At 43.5% G+C, this 23,915-nt stretch overlaps 1 protein-coding gene across 9 annotated transcripts in view; it reads left to right on the top strand.

Moving 5' to 3' along the window:
- The window catches only part of LOC128322103 (dynein axonemal heavy chain 5-like), an 83,048-nt gene that overhangs the window by 53,341 nt on the left and 5,792 nt on the right, over window positions 1-23,915 (top strand). For 8 of the 9 annotated variants that reach the window (XM_053242840.1, XM_053242842.1, XM_053242838.1 and 5 more), the window contains 2 exons: window positions 797-952; window positions 3,038-3,223. The gene's annotated coding sequence lies outside the window, so the exon portion shown is untranslated. Of the gene's footprint in view, window positions 1-796; window positions 953-3,037; window positions 3,224-8,146; window positions 8,515-23,915 lie in introns of those variants that run through there. The other variant, XM_053242836.1, reaches the window with a different exon arrangement.

The following is a 23,915-nucleotide window of genomic DNA, read 5'->3' as shown; positions in this document are numbered from 1 at the left end:
TCAATTTGTACCAAAATTGATTGACACATTTCTACCCAGTATGCCATATTATTGCCAGTGCAGCCTTGTTGAACTCAGAGCAGGTTCTCGGGACTACACTCCTCCCTTTCAGCAATCCCAGTAAATTTGCAACCCAAACTTGGTCATCCTGAAGTTGAGAGAGATAATGAATCAATTAAGTCTATATCTGTGCTGTCATCTAGTTGAAGCTTTGTAACACTGGAAATAAATCTTGTATGTGACCAGCCCAGAATCAGATGATTTCTGTGAAGCAGAGGGTGGGGTGAGGAAAAGGCAAGGGGGGGGGGATAAGGAGAAGGCTGTCGTTAGCCAGCAAGGAAAGGTCTCTTGGTTGTTCAGATTAGTGAGCGCACCTTGTCCAGGTACGTACTCGGTATACCCAGTACATTTTCTTAGGGGTCAGGAATGATAATCTAAACTGTTTTGTATTGGTGTGAAGAAACTTATGTGGCTGATCTCACTGCATTTTCCTTCTTTGGTCATAACTTATGTCACACAGACTGAATTCTTGGCTACCATCCTGCAAATTACCTGTTCAACACCCACTCCAGTCCTGACATTCAGGTGCATTAAGTGTGTTGGATTAAATGTTGATTTAATCAAGCATGTTGCTACAGTGGTAAATCAGATGTGCTAATTTCTTGGCTTGACTTGATACAGAAATTAGGAAAGCTTTGCTGTTTTTAAAACAAAGTTTGTACTGTACATATGTTCTGGTGTTTCCCCCTGATGATGCAATAGCATAATAAAAAGGCAGCATGTTTTTCCCCCTCAGATCACCTCTTTGAATCACAAATATTTTAGAAACCACTTGGAGGATAGCCTTTCACTTGGTAGACCACTGTTAATTGAAGATGTTGGTGAAGAGCTGGATCCAGCTTTGGATAATGTGCTGGAAAAAAACTTCATCAAAACAGGTTCAACATACAAGGTGAGAAAAGGGAGTATCTGTTTCAAAGAATACATTCAGTTATTAAAATAATGCTAGGTTCCATGTTCCAGTTGTAATCCTGTCTTGGTGTAATGAGGTTATTTGAGCTCTTCTTTTACAATAGTTGTTTACAAAAGTGGTCCTTAACTTTTGCTTTAGTGAAGACTAAACTTCTGAATCATTTGTTCTTTTTGAACCACCACACTTTCTTACTCTGTGGCTGTCCACATGATTGAAGGATGCTTGTAAGGTCCCTTGCCCAAATTCTCCCCACTCTGGAACATAGAAACATAGGAACCTGCCATATACTGAGTCAGACCATACGTCCATCTAGCTCAGTATTGTCTCCACAGACTGGCAACAGCTTCTTCAAGTTTGCAGGCAGGAATTTCTCTCATCCCTATCTTGGAGATGCCAGGGAGGGAACTTGGAATTTTCTGCTCTTCCCAGTGCAGCTCCATCACCTAAGGGGAATGTTTTACAGTGCTCTGGAACATGCTTCTCTCTAGTTGGTTCCTCATGAGCCATATTTTCTCTTCCTTCTCCCTCTTCAGTGCATTCCAAGGGGCTCTCCTGCCACCTTCATGTTGCAGGCTTCTTGGTTACTTTTCCAAATGCATTCCCATTCTAAAAACAGATGTTCTTCATTTGGTTCCATTTATCATCCTTCAATTATTTGCAGTTTTCCCCTTTAACACATGAAGGCTATTCTCACGACACGAGCTGCCCGGATTACCCCAGGCAGCTCATGTCATCTGGAGTTTTAGAAGCCCTCTGCTCCCAGCTGCTCCAGTCAAGGGTAGCCTGCCTTTTCTACCCAGCATTTTACCAAGGTAGAACAGACCGTGAGTTCATTCTACCTTGGCAGGTGATCATCTGGGTGATCACCACTGGGTAGCTTTCCCCCTTGCCTGCTGCCATTTTGGGCAGCGAGCCATGGGGAAGCACTGTGCAAGGGTTACTCAACTGAGAGCAGCCGCTGCACTGCTGGTGTGGGGAGCAATGTCATCTGCTGGTGTTGGTCCACTGTGCTTCATTAAGTCCAGGGTCAACGCAGCCGTCTATTAGGAGATTTTGGAGGACTTCCTCCTCCCAATCCCAGCTCTGGACTCTGATGCGCCGCCGCTCATGTGGGTCTGCGTGGTGCATCAGAGGCCAAGATGGCCACCACATGTCTGCAGGGGAAGGCAGGCAAGCTCCTGCCTTCCCCCTAGCCCTCCCAAGTGTATGACTGAAGTCATGCTCACAACTCCATTGTGTTGCTGAAGAGGCAAGCTGCTTTTCAGTTTGTTTTCATGTTTACATTGAAAGGCAGCTTGCCTCTTCAGCATATAGTGTACACTTGCAAGAGAGCTTTTGGCTCTTCGTCATGGTTCTCTCTCATTTTCATCATGGTCTTGGGGATGACCTGAAAATGTGCCAAGGAGTTCTGGTGGTCTCTAGACCACAGTTCAAGAACAGCTAGTTTTCAGATATGTAGGGGCAGGGGATGATTTCACCAAGTGCCAGTGTGCTCTTGTTTTGAACTGCCTTGGAAATAATGTTTGATAAGACATAATATGAATATATTTAATAAACATGTCACACACAAGAAATGGGAGAACTAGCTTTTTCTGTTCCTAGTACAGATTGTGTGTTAGTTTTAGAGGTCACACACTAGCCCTATGCAGGTTTTTACCCTTGCACTCATTGGATGTGTGGAGGGAGTGAATGGGAGTGTGGCAGCCCGCCACACTGCCCTTTCCAGACAAGTGTTGACTGCACGGACACCTGGCAGGTGAGACCAGTGACTGTGTCAGTGTGGGGATGTATGGCTAGCCAGGACACACCCATTCCCCATGTATTAAATAGACAGAAGGAAGGATACATTCTCCATTGGTCTACTATATGTTGCAGTAACAGAGATGTCATTACTTGGAGAGTTACTCTTTTCAGGGTGGTAGTTTGAAATAATAAACATGACTTTTATTGAAGTGACTAAATGAAAGCTAGATGTTCTCCAATAAATAACCAGCTGATATTTGAAGGTGTAATAGATCTTGTAGGCTTGTATTTCTCTGTCACTCCTGTAATTGTTTTTATTAGGTAAAAGTTGGGGATAAAGAAGTGGATGTAATGAGTGGCTTCAGACTTTATATTACCACCAAGCTTCCAAATCCTGCATATACCCCTGAGATTGGTGCGAGCACTTCTATCATTGATTTTACTGTCACCATGAAGGGTCTAGAAGATCAGCTCCTAGTCATTTCAGTCATTGTGACTGAAAAACAGGTTAGTGGGAAAACGATTGACAACAAAGTTAGAATGCAAGATTTGTAAATTGATTTGTAGTAATTTACTGAAGTCATTTTTCATACTCATGCATTGGAAGGATATACTTTTCAGCTCCCTATGATACAGTGGAGCCAACACAAAACGATCCTCTGGGCAAATATTAAAGCAAAATTAAGACAATTCTGCAACCCTTCTTTGGAACTTCCTCTTCTCCTTCCATCCCGTTTACCTACTATTTATGTGCAATTTTTTTAAAAAAATCTTGCATATGAAACTGGCTGATGCTGATTCAGACATTGTCTACTCTGGCAGTGATTTCCCGAGGTCTTAAGAAAGGTTTCAGTCCTACTTCCTGAAATTCCTTAACTGTAGATTCTGTACCTTGTACATGCAGAACATATGTTCTACAACAGAACTATGGTTCCTTGCCAAAGAAACTAATTTTTCCAAGACCCCACTGGGAGTTGACTATATATATTTTTAAGAAGAGTATTTTTTAAGAAGAGATTTTAAGAAGAGTATTTCTCAGGACTTCTCCTTTGCATGTGACTTTCCAAATCTCCTTTCAAGTATCCATAACATTAACCCTGAGAGACCAGGGCACATCTGCTCTTCTAATCTAAGCCTAGCTATTATAGTATTATTTGAGAATGGTCAAGTTTCTCAGTACAGGTGAAACTCGAAAAATTAGAATATCGTGCAAAAGTCCATTAATTTCAGTAATGCAAATTAAAAGGTGAAACTGATATATGAGATAGACGCATTACATGCAAAGCGAGATAAGTCAAGCCTTAATTTGTTATAATTGTGATGATCATGGCGTACAGCTCATGAGAACCCCACATCCACAATCCCAGAAAATTAGAATATTGTGAAAAGGTTCAACAGTAGGCTCCAGGCGTCCCACTCCAATCAGCTAAGCAATCCATAACACCTGCAAAGGGTTCCTGAGCCTTTAAATGGTCTCTCAGTCTGGTTCATTAGGAATCACAATCATGGGAAAGACTGCTGACTTGGCAGTTGTGCAGAAAACCATCACTGACACCCTCCATAAGGAGGGAAAGCCTCAAAAGGTAATTGCAAAAGAAGCTGGATGTTCCCAAAGTGCTGTATCAAAGCACATTAATAGAAAGTTATGTGGAAGGGAAAAGTGTGGAAGAAAAAGGTGCACAAGCAGCAGGGATGACCGCAGCCTGGAGAGGATTGTCAGGAAAAGGCCATTCAAAAGTGTTGGGGACTTTCACAAGGAGTGGACTGAGGCTGGAGTTAGTGCATCAAGAGCCACCACACACAGACGGATCCTGGACATGGGCTTCAAATGTCGTATTCCTCTTGTCAAGCCGCTCCTGAACAACAAACAACGTCAGAAGCGTCTTACCTGGGCTCAAGAAAAAAAGAACTGGTCTGTTGCTCAGTGGTCCAAAGTCCTCTTTTCTGATGAGAGCAACTTTTGCATCTCATTTGGAAACCAAGGACCCAGAGTCTGGAGGAAGAATGGAGGGGCACACAATGCAAGATGCTTGAAGTCCAGTGTGAAGTTTCCACAGTCTGTGTTGAACTGGGGAGCCATGTCATCTGCTGTTGTTGGTCCACTGTGCTTCATTAAGTCCAGGGTCAACGGTATATACAGGTGAAACTCGGAAAATTAGAATATCGTGCAAAAGTCCATTAATTTCAGTAATGCAAATTAAAAGGTGAAACTGATATATGAGACAGACGCATTACATGCAAAGCGAGATAAGTCAAGCCTTAATTTGTTATAATTGTGATGATCATGGCATACAGCTCATGAAAACCCCAAATCCACAATCTCATAAAATTAGAATATTACATGGAACCAAGAAGACAAGGATTGAAGAATAGAACAATATCGAACCTCTGAAAAGTATAAGCATGCATATATATTCAGTACTTGGTTTGGGCCCCTTTTGCAGCAATTACTGCCTCAATACGGCGTGGCATGGATGCTATCAGCCTGTGGCACTGATGAGGTATTATGGAAGACCAGGATGCTTCATTAGCGGCCTTCAGCAATTCTGCATTGTTTGGTCTCATGTCTCTCATCCTTCTCTTGGCAATGCCCCATAGATTCTCTATGGGGTCAGGTCAGGCGAGTTTGCTGGCCAATCAAGCACAGTACACTGTATACTTTTCAGAGGTCCGATATTGTTCTATTCTTCAATCCTTGTCTTCTTGGTTCCATGTAATATTCTAATTTTCTGAGATTGTTGATTTGGGGTTTTCATGAGCTGTACGCCATGATCATCACAATTATAACAAATTAAGGCTTGACTTATCTCGCTTTGCATGTAATACGTCTGTCTCATATATCAGTTTCACCTTTTAATTTGCATTACTGAAATTAATGGACTTTTGCACGATATTCTAATTTTCCGAGTTCCACCTGTACATGCTAATGCATATGATCGATGCCAGATCACCAACCACATTGGGTGTTGTGGAGTGGCAAATAACAAGCCCAATTTACACTTGGCCCTGTGAAATGGATGTAAGAGAAGGAGGGAAAATCCTGCAGCCATACTCTGGAGGAAGGAAGATCCAGCAGCTATACTCTCCAGCTATACTCTGGAGAAAGGATATGGAGCCCGCTTCTCAGGAACAATGAGAAGGGCTCCAGAGTGGGCTGCAGGGAAGGTGGGTCAAACCTACCATGATCGATCCGGCATTGCTGGGCATGCTCCCCGCGCACCCAGACAGTTCGCCGTGCACCCAGGCAGTGAGGAGTGTCAGGGGCCAGGATGTGTTGTCCTGGCCCCCAGAAATACCATGATGCACTGTGTAAGTCCTCAGTGCATCATAGGGATCCCCCCACCCCAGGCCCCCTGAAGTCTGGTAGCTGCATTCCCCAATCAGAAATCGGGGTTAAGGGGGTGCTCTCTTCCTTATCCTCCTTTTCAAGGGTGGCTAGTTAGGCGGGTTTGCCACCGTGGTGCCCCTGGGATCGGCCCAATCCCAGCAGTTCACATGTGTGTGCAAAACCGGGGCTGGGCTCCCTTAGCCCGATTTTACATGTTTGTGTGAATAGCCTCATGGTTTCAGAACATCTTTGAGATCTGGCAGTCCTAGAGCCTTAGGAAACCATACTTTACAAACTCTAATTCTATCCTATGCCCTCACACTTAACAGCTGCTAACACAGATACATCCCAGTAATACCTGATATTATATCCTAGTGCTGCCCAATTGTTAATCAGGCAAAGAGGCACTTTTAAAATGATGGCTCTGTTATATTCAGCAGGGGGAGAGCAACTGTCCCTATTCAGTTCAGCAGAGCATCCCTCTAATGGCTATTGCTTCTGTTTCTTTTATGGCTTTTTAAAAAGACTGTAAGCCCTTTGTGGTCAGGGAACCATCTTTTGCAGTATGAACTATTTGAGAGGTTGTTGTTGTTGTTGTTGTTGCTGCTGCTGCTGCTGTTGTTGTTGAAAAGCAGCATATAAAAATAAAAATAAGCATAAAGCCACCATCAGATTGAAGTAATATATATGCTCTGGCAGGTGTCCACCCATTATGCAACTCAGTGTAACCAAATATTCAGTGTTAGGCATGCACTCTAGTGAGTAGAAACTGATGTGCAGGGTGTATCTAATGCACATCGCTGTTGGAAGACAAATAGGAAAACAGTGTACCGATGTGAAGATAACAGTGCAAGATGTAAGAACTGTGCAAATGCTCTTCCGTTATCTTTCAAGAAAATAAAACATAGCATTATCCTCAATAAAACTACAAGGATATTCAGAACAAGAGGATAGTCTGAAGGAAAATCCCATCCTGCAGCTTCTTGAGAAGACTTGACTCAGCTGTTTGTAGTTTTACTCAGTTCACGCAATGCTTCAGAAACAATTGTTTTTGCTTTCCTTGCAAGGATGGAAATGCCCTGCAGCCTGAGATTAAGTCATTCATGGATGAATTAAAGATGCATGTAGAGCTATTTCAAGACAGGTGTCTGATCCAGCTCCAGTCAAGGTTGGGCCAAGGAAAGGTAGAGAAGAGCAAAGAAGGCATGGGCAGTCCCCCAGTAGCTCAGACGAGTGAGCAAAACTGAACTGGAAGTCTCTATAGGGGCCAGGAAAAATCACATGACCAGCTCCAGGCTGTTGCTGCTACAGTTTTTCCTTGCTTGTCTGGTTGAGCACCCTATAGTTCCCTCCTTTGACCAGAGCCGGGTAGTAGTACACCACCTGACTCCTTGCAGGTTCCAGGTTTGGAACCCACTCCCATCCTGACAATGAGGCTCTCCACATGAGCAGTGTGGAGAGCCAAGGAGGGTTTGGTGGGCAGAGCAGCTTGGCCTGCTGTCCCTGCACATGAGCACTCCACCCTCCCTGCGTGGCCGGATTGGCCACCAAGGGGATTACCAACTCTGTCACAGAGCCGGTTGTGGCAGCAGAGACCAGCATTCCCTGCGGAAATTCCCTGTGCGCAGGACCCCTGACACCAGGAGGCTTGTTGTAGCCTCCCAGGTGGGGGTCTACTTGTGTGTCGTTTGGCATGCAGCCGTGCCACCACCACACACAATCACCAAAATGGGGTTAGTGGAATGCTCGCTCCGCTAACCCCATTTTAGGGGAGGGGTATTTAGGTGAGCTAACTGCTGCCAGACCACCGGGTTCACCCACGAGCCTGGTGGTTCTCACAACAACTGGAAAGTGGGCGGGGCTCCCTTAGCCCACTTCCCAGCGGTTGTGGGAATATGTATCTATGCAACATATAAAGTAAATTACTATTTATGTGAATTATTTGAAACCTACCTTGTATGTCAGAAATATGTCCCTAGATCAGTTCAATGAAGGTGTAACTGGTAACAAGATGGGAGATCAGATATTCAGCCTGTTAAATTGTGACTATTTCCTTCCTTCAGTTTTGGCTTATTGAGAATTACATGTTGGGCTGTTTTTAGTTTCTAGGATGAGAGAAGAAAAGAATTGCGACCATCTACTAGTAAAACCCCAAGTTCTCCAATGAGAGATTTTGAAATGATCCTGGGGAGATGTTACAAAACCGTAAACATTAAAGGCATTTCAGCAAAGGACTGCACAAAATTGTCCACTGATCAGCAAATCGGTGCTAATTTTTCTGTGTGCTTTTGTATCAGAAATATGAAGAGTGCACATATCTAGCTGGGGGTGAAAGAGGCAAGGTAACACAGACCACTTGCCAAGGCCAGCAGAGAGTTCAAGCCATCAAAAGAGCAGCCCCTGTTGCTCACCTATCCTCGCCCAGCCCTTGAGCCCACTCACTCCTTTATTATTGTTATTATTTTACCAAAAAAGAGAGAAAATTTCCATTCACTTGTAACAATTATCCACTTTCATAATGGTGGGATTCAAATTCATTAGCCCACAAATGCATGCCTTCTTTTTCATCCTCCCTGCATCATTGCCCTTTGTGTCTTGTCTTTACTTAGATTATGCACCTGCAAAATAGTCTTAAAGCTGTGTTTTAAATCTGTGTAAAACATTAAGTGAATTTAAACACTATACTAGTACTACTACTACTACTACTAATAATAATAATAATAATAATACATAAATATTGGAATAGTTATCCTCAGAGAGCATAATAATTTCACAAGGCTTAGTTTTTTGACATAATATGTAGGCCAGAGCTAGGCATTACAGAGCACTTGTGGCTGAAAATAGCAGACCCAGGTCTTATTCTCCCCCTCTTCCAGGTAACATCTAGTAATAAAATGTGGACCATGTTATGCTTTCCCCACCCTGCCCCACTAGAAATCACAGCCAGTACGATGGAGCAGGAATGGAGAAATTCAGGGCACAATGATGTCACATCATACAATTTGTATTACTAGACATTATGGGGGAGAGAAGAGAAGGGAGGAGATATGGAGGTGCTGTTTTAGATGGCAGCATGCATCCTCCATAACATTGAGTTCAGGTGGAATCTACTTATTTCACATTGAAATCCCAGGGCTTGCATGCCTGCCAACAGGTCCCTATTTCCCCATTCACCTGAACTCAAGTGTAACTATCCTCAGGATCAGAGACAAATATTTTGGCTGAAGAACTTGCTCTTCAGCAGGCATGGGCAAGGGAAATTAAGCCTATTCCCATGATAACTTGCAAGCGGGCTAAGGGAACCTAGCCCACTTTCTAGTGATGGTCGGAACCACTGGACTCACGGGTGAGCCCAGTGGTTTCACAGCAGCTAGTCCACTTACTTCCCTCTCCCCCTTTTTTTTTAATCGTGTGCCACCACGGCACATGGCAACACAAGAGTAGACCCCCAACTGGGAAGCAACAACAAGCCTCCTGGCCTCAGGGGTTCTCTCAGAATGCCCCGCTGTATTGGCACCAGAGGCCAGCCGGTGTCCAACAGGTTCTGGGATTTGGAGGCAATAGGCTCAGACCAGTGAAAGTGCCAAAGAGGATTTTTATTAGACAGAACTAAATGATGTCTTACAGAGCAGTACAGAACAAAAAATAAATAAATTATACGTCCCGCTCTCACTTGAGTTGCTCATTGGGAAACCCCGGTTTCGATGAAGGACGATACCCCAAGCCAGCAATAGCGTAGCACCTTCCCGGGTCTTGGTCTACGCTGAAGCTCCAACTGCTAGGCTGTTTTTCTGTCTTTCTTATAGGTTTACAAAACTCATAAACACCACCTGGTTTGGGTCTACTGGTACATCTTAGCAGGAGCTGCGTGCAAAACCCAAACACTTGACCGCTTGCCAAATGCATTTTTGCCTGTGTGAGCACATCTCCTCAGCCTCCCCCTCCTAGGTGGGGGGTCTAACAAGTGCGTCTCTAAGTAAGCCTTATCTTTGCCTAGCTACGCTAATTGGCACAAAGACATTAAACCCAAATTCTAAGTACAGCGGTGCAAGTGAATATACAGCCTTCAGTGACAAGCAGGAGTGCAAGGTTACTAAAATTTGAGGCTACAGAAACTCAGAATGCACCCTTTAAATGCTTAAATGCAAGTAGTGCATATAAGTCTACATGTATAGAGGGTAAAAGTGGATTACACCACTAGGCCTCCTTGCCTCCTCTTCTGCAGTGCCACTACACCTGCACACTCGTGCAGGGCATCCTGGGACTTATCTTTTCTTCTTCAAAGTAATCCATAAATCCTGATGAGCTGTTGGGATTGCACATTGACAAAATGTGTCCAATCCATACTAAGACTATTGCCTTGCAGGCTGAGTCATTCTTTATTATAAAACAGAATATCGGATACAGAGCTTTTCTGACTATTTCTCTAAAGTTGCAATCTAAATCTTGTATAATACTCAGGAAGAAAGGACACCTGAAATCTGTCAGGTATTGTTAGACAGATGGCTAAATTCATCTCTAATGTAGCATCAGTGAACCCAATATGATTACATACTAGGGATGTGCAAAAAATTTTGGGCACAGAACGATCTGTGCCCGAAACGAGCAATTTCGGGTGATTCAGGTCCGAACCGAATCACCCCCGATGTCCCCCGATATTTTTCGGGGCTGAGCCGAATCACCTGAATTTTGGGTCTGAAAAATTCGGGTGATTCAGGATGACATCTCTTTGAATTTCCCGCCTTTTTGCATCCATTGATTTGAATGCCAAAAGGTCTGAAGTGATATCAGCCCGACTTCTGTACCCAAAGGGGTGGCCTAGAGCAGTGTGGGGTTGGTGGTAGTGCCAGGTAGGGTCAAGGAAGCTACCTGAATTTTTTCAAAGGATTTGGGCAGAGGGCTGATTTTTGGGGAATTGTTAAAGTTTATGCGTCTTTAAGGTTTTTCCCCATAGAGAAGCATTGAGGTGTCAGCAGCCCCATAAGTGCACTTGGGGGGTGCTGGGGTGGCCCAGAGCGAGTGTTAGTGTAGTGCACATAGGGTGTCAACCACCCCCATGGGTTTCTAACCCATGGGGTACAGGGTTCTGTTGTTTCAGAGGTATTCTGTGTGTGGATTCTATGATAGCTCCCTTTGCCCCCCGCGTGAAGCTATCCATTTGCTGACACCTCAGTGCTTCTCTATGGGGGAAAACCTTAAAGACGCGTAAACTTCAACAATTCCCCAAATATCAGCCCTCTGCCCAATCACTCTGAAATTGGGGTGGTAGCCTTCACCCATTAGGCACTACCACCTCATCCCACTCTATACCCCCGAACTGCCCCAAAGACACCAAAACCTCAAAATTTTCCCCAAAATAAGCCCTTTGCCCAATTCCCCTGAAATTTGGGTGGTAGCCTCCAACCATTGGGCACTACCACCTCACCCCACTATTTTGCCCCTGGGACCCATTTTTCCTTCCCTAATCGATTCGGATTCAGATTTAATCCGAATCCGAACTGAATCAGGGGTGATTCGGATGGCCCAGATTCGGGCACAGAACAGATCGGGGGTGATTCAGTTCGGGTTCCGAACTGAATAACCGAAAACCCGAATTGCACACCCCTATTACATACCACATGAGCTGGAGCTGTGCTGTGTTTTGTCTTGGGATAAGAAAGGCACAAAGCCGTGAACGTGATATTCAGATTTCAGATCTCCAACCCATGAGAGATGACTCTAAATCAAGTTTGGGTAGCAGATAAGATATGTTGAATCTGCAACACTCATTACATTAACACAAAAGGATCCAGCAGTAAAATCCATTTCAGAAAGCATCTGTTAAGACCCATTTCCCTGCACTCCATCAGTTATAAAGACATAGTTTGATGGAACCCAGATATGAGGCAATTATTTGAAGTGGGCAAATCTTAATCAAAGAGGGCAAGACTCTTTAAACTTGCTGCAAGTCACATTGGAACTTTCCCACATCATTTGAAGTAAAAAAAAAAAACTTGGAGGTTACCAGTTCTATGATCCTGGACTGGGAGTGTATGAGAACACTCTTTGCACAGAGATGGTGCCCATTCCTTTAAAAGCTCTGAGGTCCTAAAAGAAATTGCTGCTGTGGCTACATCCCTTATCCCATTGCTGTTCTGGTCCTCTAATACTTTTATAGTAAGCAAAAGTCCAGCTTTTCTACACAGCAAGTAGGCAAAGAGGATATTAGAAGGAACTGGTAAAGCAGAAAGCACAATGGCTACATAATTGCTTTGGAATGCAATCCACTAAGAGCTTCTCCATCTCTGAATGCTTTTAAAAAGATCCTTAAGACACACCTATTTTCTCAGGCTTTTAATTACCACTAATTTAAAACTGTTTAATGGTTTTACCCTCTGAACTTGTTCTAATTGTTTTATTCTGTGGATTGTTTTGAATTGTTTTTATTCTGTGAGAGTGTTTTGTTTTTATTTTGGTTTTATATTGAAATTTGGATTATGGACACCACCTAGAGAGAGAGAGATACTAGGCGGTATATGAATATGATGAATAAATAAATAATATTTTTAAACCTCTGAGCTTTTAAAGGGGCAGACACTACCTTTGGGTGAAGACCAGGGTGACAATTCTAATTCAAGGTCTAATTTAGGGTGATATTGAATTAGTTCAAATAATCACTCAGCTCTTTGCACAATAGTGGCAGGGGTATGCTGAAAGCGTGCTCAGGAAACAGGAGATTCTTGAGGTGGGAGTGCTTCTGATTTTCAATGAGAAGAACCCGGAAATTTTTGGTGATGTCGGGCTGACACTGCACTAATACGACATTTCACATGTTGGCTTAATAAAATAAATTATTGCAATAAAATACAATTTATTTATTTATTATCTCACACAACAGATAGTATCACATCAGATAGTATCTGCCCCTTTAAAAGCTCAGAAATCAAAGGAGATTATGTAGCCACTGTGCTTTGCGCTTTACTAGCTCATTCTAATATCATCTTCTCCCAATTGCTATGGAGAAAAACTGGACTTTTGCTTACTATAGGATATTTAAGGAATCAGTACAGCAATAGGATAAGGGATGTAGCCAGTCACACGAGCAATTAGGAATATGCACAAAGAGTTACTTTCAGCACCTCTATTTCAAGGCACCGAAATGCTTTGAGCTTCCCCTGCAAAATGGCAAGCAGTGCTTTAAGAATAGGAAAGCAGGTCTTACCTGATCCTCCATAGCCCCTCCAACACCCCCTGCTGCCCCAGCGCAGAGCTGTCAGGATTAAATGCCCCACCAGCAGCTGCAGGGCTGCGCCCAGCAACCCATGGGTGGGGTCAGCATGGAAATGGTATCTGAGTATGTGTGGGCACCAACTTGAGTGGTTAGCAACACCATGCTGACAACTCATGATGGCACTAGGTATGTGCAAACAGGTTTGACATTGAATGTGTTCAACATTGAATTGGTTCTGTTCGAATGTTCAGGGTTGAACTGAACCACCTCCCTGTTCAGTCCGACCCTGGACTGACACCATCCCTCCGGGGGATCGCGCTTTTTAAATTTTTTTTATTTTTTTTCTAACTAACCCCCTCCGGGGGAATTGTCCGAGGCTGCGGGGGGAGGGTCAACAGAAGTTCCCCCTCCCCCTGCCATCTTCCCTTATTTCAGAAATCATCTGTTCAGCTGCTCTTCAGCTGTTTTTCAGCCTTTCCCCCTTGGCGCAGTGGCCATTTTGGAAGCCACCGCACCTACACAATAGGCCTCTGCATGGCCTGGGTCATGCCAGGCCACACAGAGGGAGGCCAGTGGTGGGAGGGGAACCTCTGCGGCTCCCCCGCCACCTTGGACAACTCCCTAGTAGGGGGTAAGTTTTTCAAAAAAATAAATTTTCTATTTTAAATACAACTTGTGGGGATAAACCCCACCCAGACCAGACCAGACTGGGGAGGGGGTGCTGGACTGAACTGGTCATGACTGGTTTGGGTCAATTTCAGACTTGAACTGAACTGGACCAGCCAGTTCCATGCGAATCCCTAGATGGCACCTGCACATGCTCAGATGCCACCAGCAGGGTGTTTAATTCTGACAGCTGTTTAATACTGACAGCTGGAGCAGCAGGAGGTGGGTGGGGGGAGGGGCCATGGAGGAGCAGGTAATACCTGCTTTCCTCTTCTTTAGGAGCTCACTCTCCACCACCACCCACCCCAGGAGTACACAAAATGCTTCATGCACATCCCTACCAACAATCTCTTTCAGTGCCTCAGATAGGCAGAATCATTGTGCAAAAACTCTATTTTGAATTTTTGGTTTAAGAATTGTTTCATCTGTACCCCCTACTGGAAAGGACCTAAACCCTACAAGGTGTTCTGTTTGGACTACTGGAGGTTGCTCGGCAGTCTCTCACTAACTAATGACCAGGAACTGATTCTCTTGGTTTCAGAGATGAAACTGACTAAATACCAGACTGTTTACTTCTCAAGGGACTTAATTGGGCAGTACCTGTGGATGGGTACTCTGAATTCATAGGAGACATTTGTTAGATTCATTTATTTCTCATGCCATCCTCCTAATACTATCATGACGCACAGTTTGGGAATTATTGTTCCAGTGAGTGTCACCCATAATAAGTTGTGATTTTCTGACATCACTGACACCTTTTTTAAGATTTGGGGAGTGGATGGAAGTCCTCAACTGGGGGAGGAAACTAAAGAGGCAGGGCTTGGATTTCATATTTAATTGGAGACTCCACAAAAGAAAATAAAAGCCTACACTCTTTAAGAGTGCTGTGTCTCTGGTGGGAAAAGCAGCAGCAGAGTTTGAGAGCTCTGTGTCAGCCATTAAACTGATTGCCTTTTGGATTTCTGTTCCCCTGAATGTGTCAAATCTCTATGGACTTTACAAAGCTTGGAAAGCCTTGTTTTCATTTGGAACTGTTTTCAGATGCGAAGTTCCTTTATTATGTTCAAATATGTTTTTGCAACTCAAGGAATGATGCTTAACAAGTTGCCATAGGGACTTGTTGCTAGGGAGGGATGATTTTTTAAAATGGCAGCCAATAGCTAGTTACTGTGAATTCTCTCCCCCCACCCAGTTTCTTTGCTAGTTTATATTTAAGTGTAGTATAATTAAAGTCTCAGTATATAATCCCAAACAGCAATTTATTCAGTTCTGGAACACAGCAGTTGGTTGAGTACACTAATGCACACAGATTGGAAGAAATCCTAGGAGAGAAGCACTTACGTAAGATACTGTGCTAGGAAATGGATTTAGGCTGGATCTAGAGATTACAATCACGACTGAAAACAGCAGCCCCACATCTTCTCTTCTTCTCCCCCATGTGATGTGACATCATTATATTATGTGTTTCTCACCACCACCACTAAGTTTCATTAGTTGCCAATTGTGGGAGGCAAGAAAACTTGTAGCATAATGAAGTATTATCACAGGTATCCCAGACATTACCACAGGTAGTGGGGGAATAACACATGGGGCTAATGTTTTCAGTGGCAGCTACATGCCAACCATTAACATCTAGTTTCAGCCTCAGTCACATCAGCAAACCTATGAACACTTGGACTATGTGTTTTTGTTCAAGTTCCTTTTGCAAATGTAAGTTTGTATTTGTTATAACACTGGCCACATTCAGACGTAACGTGAAACTGGAGTTAAATGGGGCAGAGGTTGGGATTCCATTACATCTGAATGCATGCAACCATGGTTTTGAGCTGAAAGCAACCTGTGGTTTTGCTTGCCAAACTCCAATTTAAACCTTTGGTTTGTAGTAAGATTTGCTGCCGCACCCTGAGATTTGGTTGCTGCAGTGTTATGTCTGAATGTGGACACCGCCATAACTGCAGTTTCATTTTGGTTTTGGAACTGTAATAACAGAGAGGGTGGCCCAGATCCACCCAGGCACATTGTAGCTGTATGCTCAATGCAGCTCTTGATGGTCTCCTCTTGGCTAAAGTGCCATGCCCCCACCATCCTCCTTTCCCTTCCCTATTCTGCCCAGCAACAGTAACACATTCTGAGTTTTTAAAAAGACACAACCCTTTCAGGTTTTTCTGGCTTTCTGCCACTTTAAAGGGGAACTGGGTGCTCCCTGCAGAAATATGGAAGAGAAAGATGGGGATAGTGACAAGTGGGGAGGCAGTCCTACCTGCCACTGTACATGTTGAGCCATTAAAGCCATATTCACAGCCATCTGTGCAGAAACACTGGTGTGCACAGTACAAGCATCCAGTGCTGCACAAGCGTGCATGGGGCAGATGGTTCATGGCATACACCCCCCAGATTGCCAGTCACCTGACCACAGGAGTTTGGTGTCCCACAACCTCTTGCTTCACTCAGATGCCATGCATACCATTGCCTACTTCCCTCAGGGAATTAGACATCTGTAAAAGATTACAAATAAGTGACAGGTGTCAGTTTCTTGACAGAAGTAGGGCAAGATATGCCAAGATTGGTGGGTTTTGGCAACATAACTAATCTTGGAATATCAGAATTTATAATGGAAGTAGAGGCTTGTGTGGGGATGTGTGGGACCATCTGCTGCTGGGATGGCAGCATCCTCAGGTGAACCTGCCCAAATGTCAGTGCATTTAATTGTGAGTTTTAGGTCCACTAATTTAAATGGGACATACCTAATACTTGCAGAATCACAACCACAGGTTAGAAGGCTCCCAAAGTTCATTTAGTTCCATGTCCTCTGCCCAGTCTAAAGGCAGAGTCCCCTACAGATCAACCAATTAGAAGGTACCACATGCAGAAAACAGGTGGAATGTAAAGGTGTACAGGACAAGGTCTTTCTAAGTATGCCATTGCCTTAGCCAAAATTATCCCACCAGCCATGTGTAGCAGCCCAGCAAGGATCAAAAAAACTTCCTGCTTTTACTGCCTGCAAGGAAGTGGAAAACAGGGGAGTTGTGAAGCACCTGGCAGGCCACAAAACATAGCTGGTGGGCTGCATTCAGCTTGGTAGGTCACAATTTGTGCAGGCCACAAAACATGGTGGGTGGGCTACACTCCACTTGGTAGGTCTGTGCCGGGGTCTGAATTTGGAAGGTGTATGCAAAGAATAGAGAGAAGAAACACCTTCACAGAAATAGAACCTTCCTGAGGAAGATTTATGCTATGTTTTAATTTTAATTCAAGCTCTGTTAAAGCAAACAAGTCTCTGTGACGTGTTTTCCTGAGTTAGCCTTCACAGTCTCGGCTTCTCCCTTCCCTTCCTTTGAGTCTCTGTCTCTCACACTCTTAAGGAGGCAGCGCATTCAACCAAAGACACTTTTCTCCTATACACCTGCAATGCTCAGTGGCAGTCATGCGATCAAAATTGTACTAGAATAAAGCAGAACTAATGTTTGAATATTTGCTTGTACTTAGCACAGATACAACACATCCACATTATTTCCAAATAGTTTGACACATCTTCACTTTAATCCAATGTGCTGCACACAGTTCCTTCAGATAAACAGAAAATTAGGGGGGCAACCAATCTTATCAGCCATCAAAACTTAAAGCAACAGCATTTCGCTACAGTTAAAAAGGTCATTTATTCTGTTATTTTTACACCATGAACTTCCAATCCTTTGATATTTTTTTAATAGGGCTGACATTTCAGTAGGGGGATACAGGAGAAATATCAGCAAGATTCAAAGATTCACTCTTGAATATATGCAAAATTAAATTGAGGGAAACAGAATATTTTAAGAGAATTCCTTGAGAATTTAAAAAATATTCATAATAACTATAGCAACATTATCAGTCACTTATTTGGGGGGGGGGATCAAACGGAATCGGACCTCTGGAATGCATACCTAATATGTAATACCATTTAATTATTTATAGCAATATATCAGTGCTAGCTCCAGGTTTTTTCTTGCAGGGAGGGACCTTCAGCAAAATGTCTTCAGTGTGGGGCCCCTTCCTCAATGGGCCCTCATTCTTCTCACTGCAATTGCTTTTGGGTGAGCATTCAGGCACCAACAGTAGCCCAGTTCAGATATTATGCTGTACAAGTATACAGATTTCTGTACACTTCTACATGTGTAGCAGTGTACAGATTTCTGTACAATGGTACATGTGTACACATCTGTACCATCAATTGCATGGTACAGATAGGAAGTGTACTTTTGTACTTCCTTCAGCTTAACATGTGAATGACTGTAACTGTGTACAGATCTGTACCTGTGTACACTCATCATACAAGTGTTGAATATACTGTGTGAATGGGCATAGTGACAGGAAGTAACAGAGCCAGAGTCTCCCAGGATAGCCCCCCACCACCACCACCCATGTATAGGTCCTGGCAACTGCCTGATCATACAAGAAACCCTGTGTTCTTAAGGAATAATCATATGTCTGAAACAGGAGAGGCTGTGTGTGTGTGATTCCTTACATCTTCCCTAAATGGCAGCCCTGGTTTGTAAAGTGTCCTATGTGAATCAGGAATATTTAAGAACTGAGGAACTCAGGGCTGCTTCACATATTGTAGTGTAAGCTGGTTGACATATAAAATTAAGCTCCACAACTTTGTTTGCCATTTACAAATGGAGAAGCGTGCTTCAGAGAGTTGCAATTGGCCTTAGCTTTCTGCTGGAAGTTTCCACAGCATATATGTGGAGGGGGGAAATGTAGCCACCTCATATGGGCTGGGTGAGAAGAGGGTGCACACTACATTATTAATGTGTATCTACTTCTACTTTTATGCATGAAGCAGTCCTGAGACAAGTTATGACAACTGTAACAGAGATTCATGAGTAGTGAGCTAAGCCGTTGCAGGCCCACAGCATTAAAAATATGGTTCCAATATTAGAATACCATGCATGGATCAATGCATTCATGGCATTTGCCTCTCCCCACCCTGACCCAAAGCCAATCCCACCAGCTTCTTGATTCCTTCAGATTTCTTACCAGTGTTTTTCTTGGGCACAACATTCCAATTTACTTTGAACTCTGCCTTGGGTGAAATTTGTTGGCAAGTCTAGATGTAATTGAACTGAGTGATTTTGAGGTAACAGGCTTTAAAAATTTTCTTAATGCATGCTATAAATTACTGGGGGAAGTTCATGCCTGCATTTTTTGTTTTTAAATAGATTTTTTTAAAATGATCCCACTGAGAAAGACTTTTAAGGCGAGGAGATCCCCTGTGCTTGTAAAAGACATCAGTCTGAGGAAGAGGGGAATGCTCCCTTAGAAGGGACATCTTCCTTGTGTGCCTCACCCATATCCTCTCACACAGATGATACTCCTCCAGGGGATGTGGGCCTCCTAGTAGTGAGTGATTCGATCATTAGGGGCATATAGAGATTTAGACTGCACGATGACTTGCCTGTCTGGTGTGAAGGTTGTGGATATCATGCAGCATCTAGATAGGCTGTTGGATAGTGCTGGGGAGAAGTCAGCTGTTGTGGTGCACTTTGGCACCACCGATGTTGGGAAATGCAGTCAGGAAGTCCTGGAACCCAAATTTAGGTTTCTAGGAAGCATATTGAAGTCCAGGACTCCAAGGGTAGAGTTCTCTGAAGGGTAGAGTTCTCTGCCTGTTCCATATGCAGGGCCAGCAAGACAGGCAGAGAATCTCAATGCATGGATGAGATGGTAGTGCTGGGAGGAAAGGTTTAGATTTGTTAGGCACTGGGATACATTTTGGAGCAAGCAAAGCCTGCACAAAAGGGAGAGGCTGTACTTGAACCAAGATGGAAGCAAACTGCTGGCACTTAAAATCAAGAAGGTCGCAGAACAGCTTTTAAAATTATGCCTGGGGGATTGCTGACAGGATACCAGTGGTGGTATCTTGTTTCACAAGCAAAACCCCCTAAGGTGCGAGGGTGCAAACATTTCAGATAAACCAGAAGGGTAGAGCCAGGTGTAGGGCAGATGGAAACACATGACAGCTGGACAAAAAGGTCAAATGACAGTAGGAGAGAGCACATGCCAATGCCAGGTAAGAGACTTGGCGTATAGGTGTCTATATACCAATGCCAGAAGCCTCCAAGCCAAGATGGGTGAACTGGAGTGCTTGGCTGCTAATGAAAAAATAGATAGAGTGGGCATAATGGAAACCTGGTGGAATAGAACCAATGGGACACTGTTATTCCAGAATACAAACTTTACAGAAAGGACAAGCAGGGATAGATTTGGGGGGTGGAAATGTGTTACTGGGGATGTGCTATCGCCCTCCAGATCAAAATGCTGAGAGTGACCTGGAGTTGCAGAAGCAAATCAGAGAGGGATCAAAGAGGGACAGAGCTGTAATAAGAGATGTAAATTTGGGGTGGTATAAAAATATGTTAAGTAAATAAATAAATAATGGAGGACCTTAATTGCTCTCATATAGACTGGGCAAATTCACAAGCGGGTATGGACAGAAAGGCCAAATTTCTAGACATGCTAAATGACTGTGCCTTAGAACAGTTGGTCACAGAACCAACCAAAGGGAAGGTGACTTTGGACTTAATACTGAGTAGTGCCCAAGACCTGGTGCAAGATGTCAGAGTTGTAGAACCACTGAGGGAAAGTGTGATCCATTTCAGCTTATATGCAAGTGAAGCATTGCCAAGGAAGTTCAACATAGATGTGTTGGACTTCAGAAGAGGAAACTTCTCAAAAATGAGGGGACTTGTAATAGGAAAGTTGAAAGGGACAGTTTGAGTGGTGGTGAGCCAGCATGGCTTCTGCAAAGGTAAATCTTGCCTCACCAACCTTTTGGAGTTCTTTGAGAGTGTCAACAAGTATGTGGATCAAGGTGATCCAGTTGACATAGTCTACCTGGACTTCCAAAAAGCTTTTGACGAAGTTCCTCATCAAAGACTCCTGAGGAAACTTAGCTGTCATGGGATAAAGGGACAAGTACATGTGTGGATTGCTAACTGGTTGAAAGACAGGAAACAAAGGGTAGGTATAAATGGAGAGTTTTCACAATGGAAGTAAGTAAGAAGTGGGGTCCCCCAGGGATCTGTACTGGGACCGGTGCTTTTTAATTTATTCATAAATGATCTAGAAGCAGGGGTAAGCAGCGATGTGGCCAGATTTGCAGATGAAACCAAACTCTTCCAGGTAGTGAAATCCAAAACGGATTGTGAGCAGCTCCAAAAGGATCTCTCCAAACTGGGGGAGTGGGTGACAAAATGGCAAATGCGGTTCAATGTTAGCAAGTGTAAAGTGATGCACATTGGGATGAAAAACCCCAACTTCAAGTATATGCTGATGGGATCTGAGCTGTCGGTGACGGACCAGGAGAGGGATCTTGGGGTTGTGGTGGACAGCTCGTTGAAAGTGTCGATTCAATGTGCGGCAGCTGTGAAAAAGGCAAATTCCATGCTAGGGATCATTAGGAAGGGGATTGAAAATAAAACGGCTAACATTATAATGCCCTTATACAAAACTATGGTGTGACCACACTTGGAGTACTGTGTACAATTCTGGTCACCACATATTAAAAAGGACATTGTTGAACTGGAGAAGGTACAGAAGAGGGCAACCAAGGTGATCAGGAGCCTAGAGCACCTTTCTTATGAGGCAAGACTACAACACCTGGGGCTTTTTAGTTTAGAAAAAAGATGACTGCGGGGAGACATCATAGAGGTCTATAAAATCATGCATGGCGTGGAGAAAGTGGAGAGAGAGAGAGAGATTATTTTCCCTCTCACACAACACTAGAACCAGGGGTCACTCCATGAAATTGATTGCCAGGAGGTCTAGGACCAACAAACGGAAGTATATGGACCAACAAACGGAAGTATATGTACTTTTTCACACAACGCGTGATCCACTTGTGGAACTCTCTGCCACAGGATGTGTGACGGCCAACAACCTGGATGGCTTTAAGAGGGGTTTGGATGACTTCATGGAGGAGAGGTCTATCAATGGCTACTGGTCAGAGGGCTGTGGGCCACCTCCAGCCTCAAGGGCAGGGTGCCTCTGAGTACCAGTTGCAGGGGAGTAATGGCAGGAGAGAGGGCACGCCCTCAACTCCTGCCTGTGCCTTCCAGCAGCATCTGGTGGGCCACTGTGTGAAACAGGATGCTGGACTAGATGGGCCTTGAGCCTGACCCAGCAGGGCTGTTCTTATGTTCTTATGTGTTATTATATTAGTTAAACCTTTAACTGAATTATGGATTTAAAGTTATTTTTTCTTTTGATTTTCCTTATTGGGATTTTGTATAATTTTGTTTCATTTTTTAATTTTCTGAATTCTGATCAACAATCAAGACAAACAATTCATTTAAAGTTCAAAGAGAAAGTCAGGAAGATCAAATCACTCCAGAAAGCATGGAACTTATTTAAAACCACAATAATAGAAACTCCGTTGGGATGCAAACCAAGAAGGAGGAAGGGTACCAGAAGGTACCAAGTTCAGGAGGTACCAAGTTCAGGAGGACGCCAGCATGGCTAACAAGTAAAGTCAGGGAAGGTATAAAAGGGAAAATAATTCCTTCAGAAAATGGAAGTCCTGCCCAAATGAAGATAACAGAAAGGAACATAAACTCTTGAAGAAGTAGTGCAAGGAGAAAATAAGGGATGCAAAAAGAGAGTCTGGGGAGCATATAGCTAGAAGTGTCAAGGGGAATAGCAAAAACTTATTTAAATATATCAGAAGAAGACAACTTGCCAGGAAGGTGGTTGGAACCTCAGACAATGAGGGCATGAAAGGAATTATTAAGGATAATAAGGAGATTGCAGAGAAGCTGAATGAGTTCTTTGCATATGTCCTCAGGGCGGAGGATAATGACCATATACCTGCTTAAAAATTGATCTTCTCAGGTTTGGAGGCTGAATGACTGAGCCAGTTTGAGGTGATTAGAGGATATTCTAAACTGTCTTGAAAAACTAAAAATTAACAAAAACATCAGGGCCAAATGGCATCCACCCAAGAGTTCTGAAGGAACTCAAATGTGAAATTGCTTATCTCCTAGAAAAATAGGTAACTTGTCCCTATAATCAAGCTTTGTACCAGAGAACTGCAAAGTAGCTAATATAACTCCAATTTTCAAAAAGGGATCCAGGAAACTACAGGCTTGTTAGCTTAACTTTGGTGCGTGGTAAATTGATGGAAAGCATACTTAAGGACAACATTGCTAAACATACAGAAGTACAAATCTTGCTGAAAGAGAACCAGCATGGCTTCTGCAAGGGCAATTCTTGCCTCACTAACATTTTTGGAGTTCTTTGAGAGTGTTAACAGGCATGTGGATAAAGGAGATCCAGTTGACATAGTATACTTGGACTTCCAAAAAGCTTTTGATAAAGTTCCCCACCAAAGGCTCTTGAGAAAACCTAGCAATCGTGGGATAAAGGGACAGTTTCATATGTGGTTTGGTAACTGATTGAAGGACGGGAAACAAAAGGTAGGAATAAATGGACCATTTTCACAACGGAGGGAAGTAATAATTGCCCCCGCCCCCTGGATCTATACTGGGACCAGTGTACTGCAACCTTCCCCTAAATGATCTAGAAGTTGGGGGCAAAATGGTCAAATGTGTAGAAGACACTAAACTATTTTGGTTAGTAGAATCCACAACGGATTGTGAGGAGCTCCAAAAGGACGTATCCAAACTGGGTGAAAGGTGACAGCATGATCTTGGGGTCATGGGGGACAGCTTGTTGAAAGTATGTGGCAGCTGTGAAAAAGGCAAATTCCATGCTAGGAATCATTAAGGAGGAGACTGAGAATTTTAAAAATGCTAATATTATAATGCCCTTATACAAATCTACTGTGCAGCTACATTTAGAGTACTGTGTGCAGTTCTGGTCACCATGTCTTAAGAAGGACATTGTAGAACTGGAAAAGGTGCAGAAAATGGCAACCAAGATGATAAGGAGGCTGCCTTTCTTATGAGGCAAGGCTATAGCATCTGAGGCTTTTTTGTTTGGAAAAGAGGTGACTAAAG

This window comes from Hemicordylus capensis, chromosome 4, assembly GCF_027244095.1.
Source record: "Hemicordylus capensis ecotype Gifberg chromosome 4, rHemCap1.1.pri, whole genome shotgun sequence".
NCBI classification, from domain to species: domain Eukaryota; kingdom Metazoa; phylum Chordata; class Lepidosauria; order Squamata; family Cordylidae; genus Hemicordylus; species Hemicordylus capensis.
Note: the sequence above shows the minus strand (reverse complement) of the source record. Positions and strands in the feature narration are given on the sequence as shown.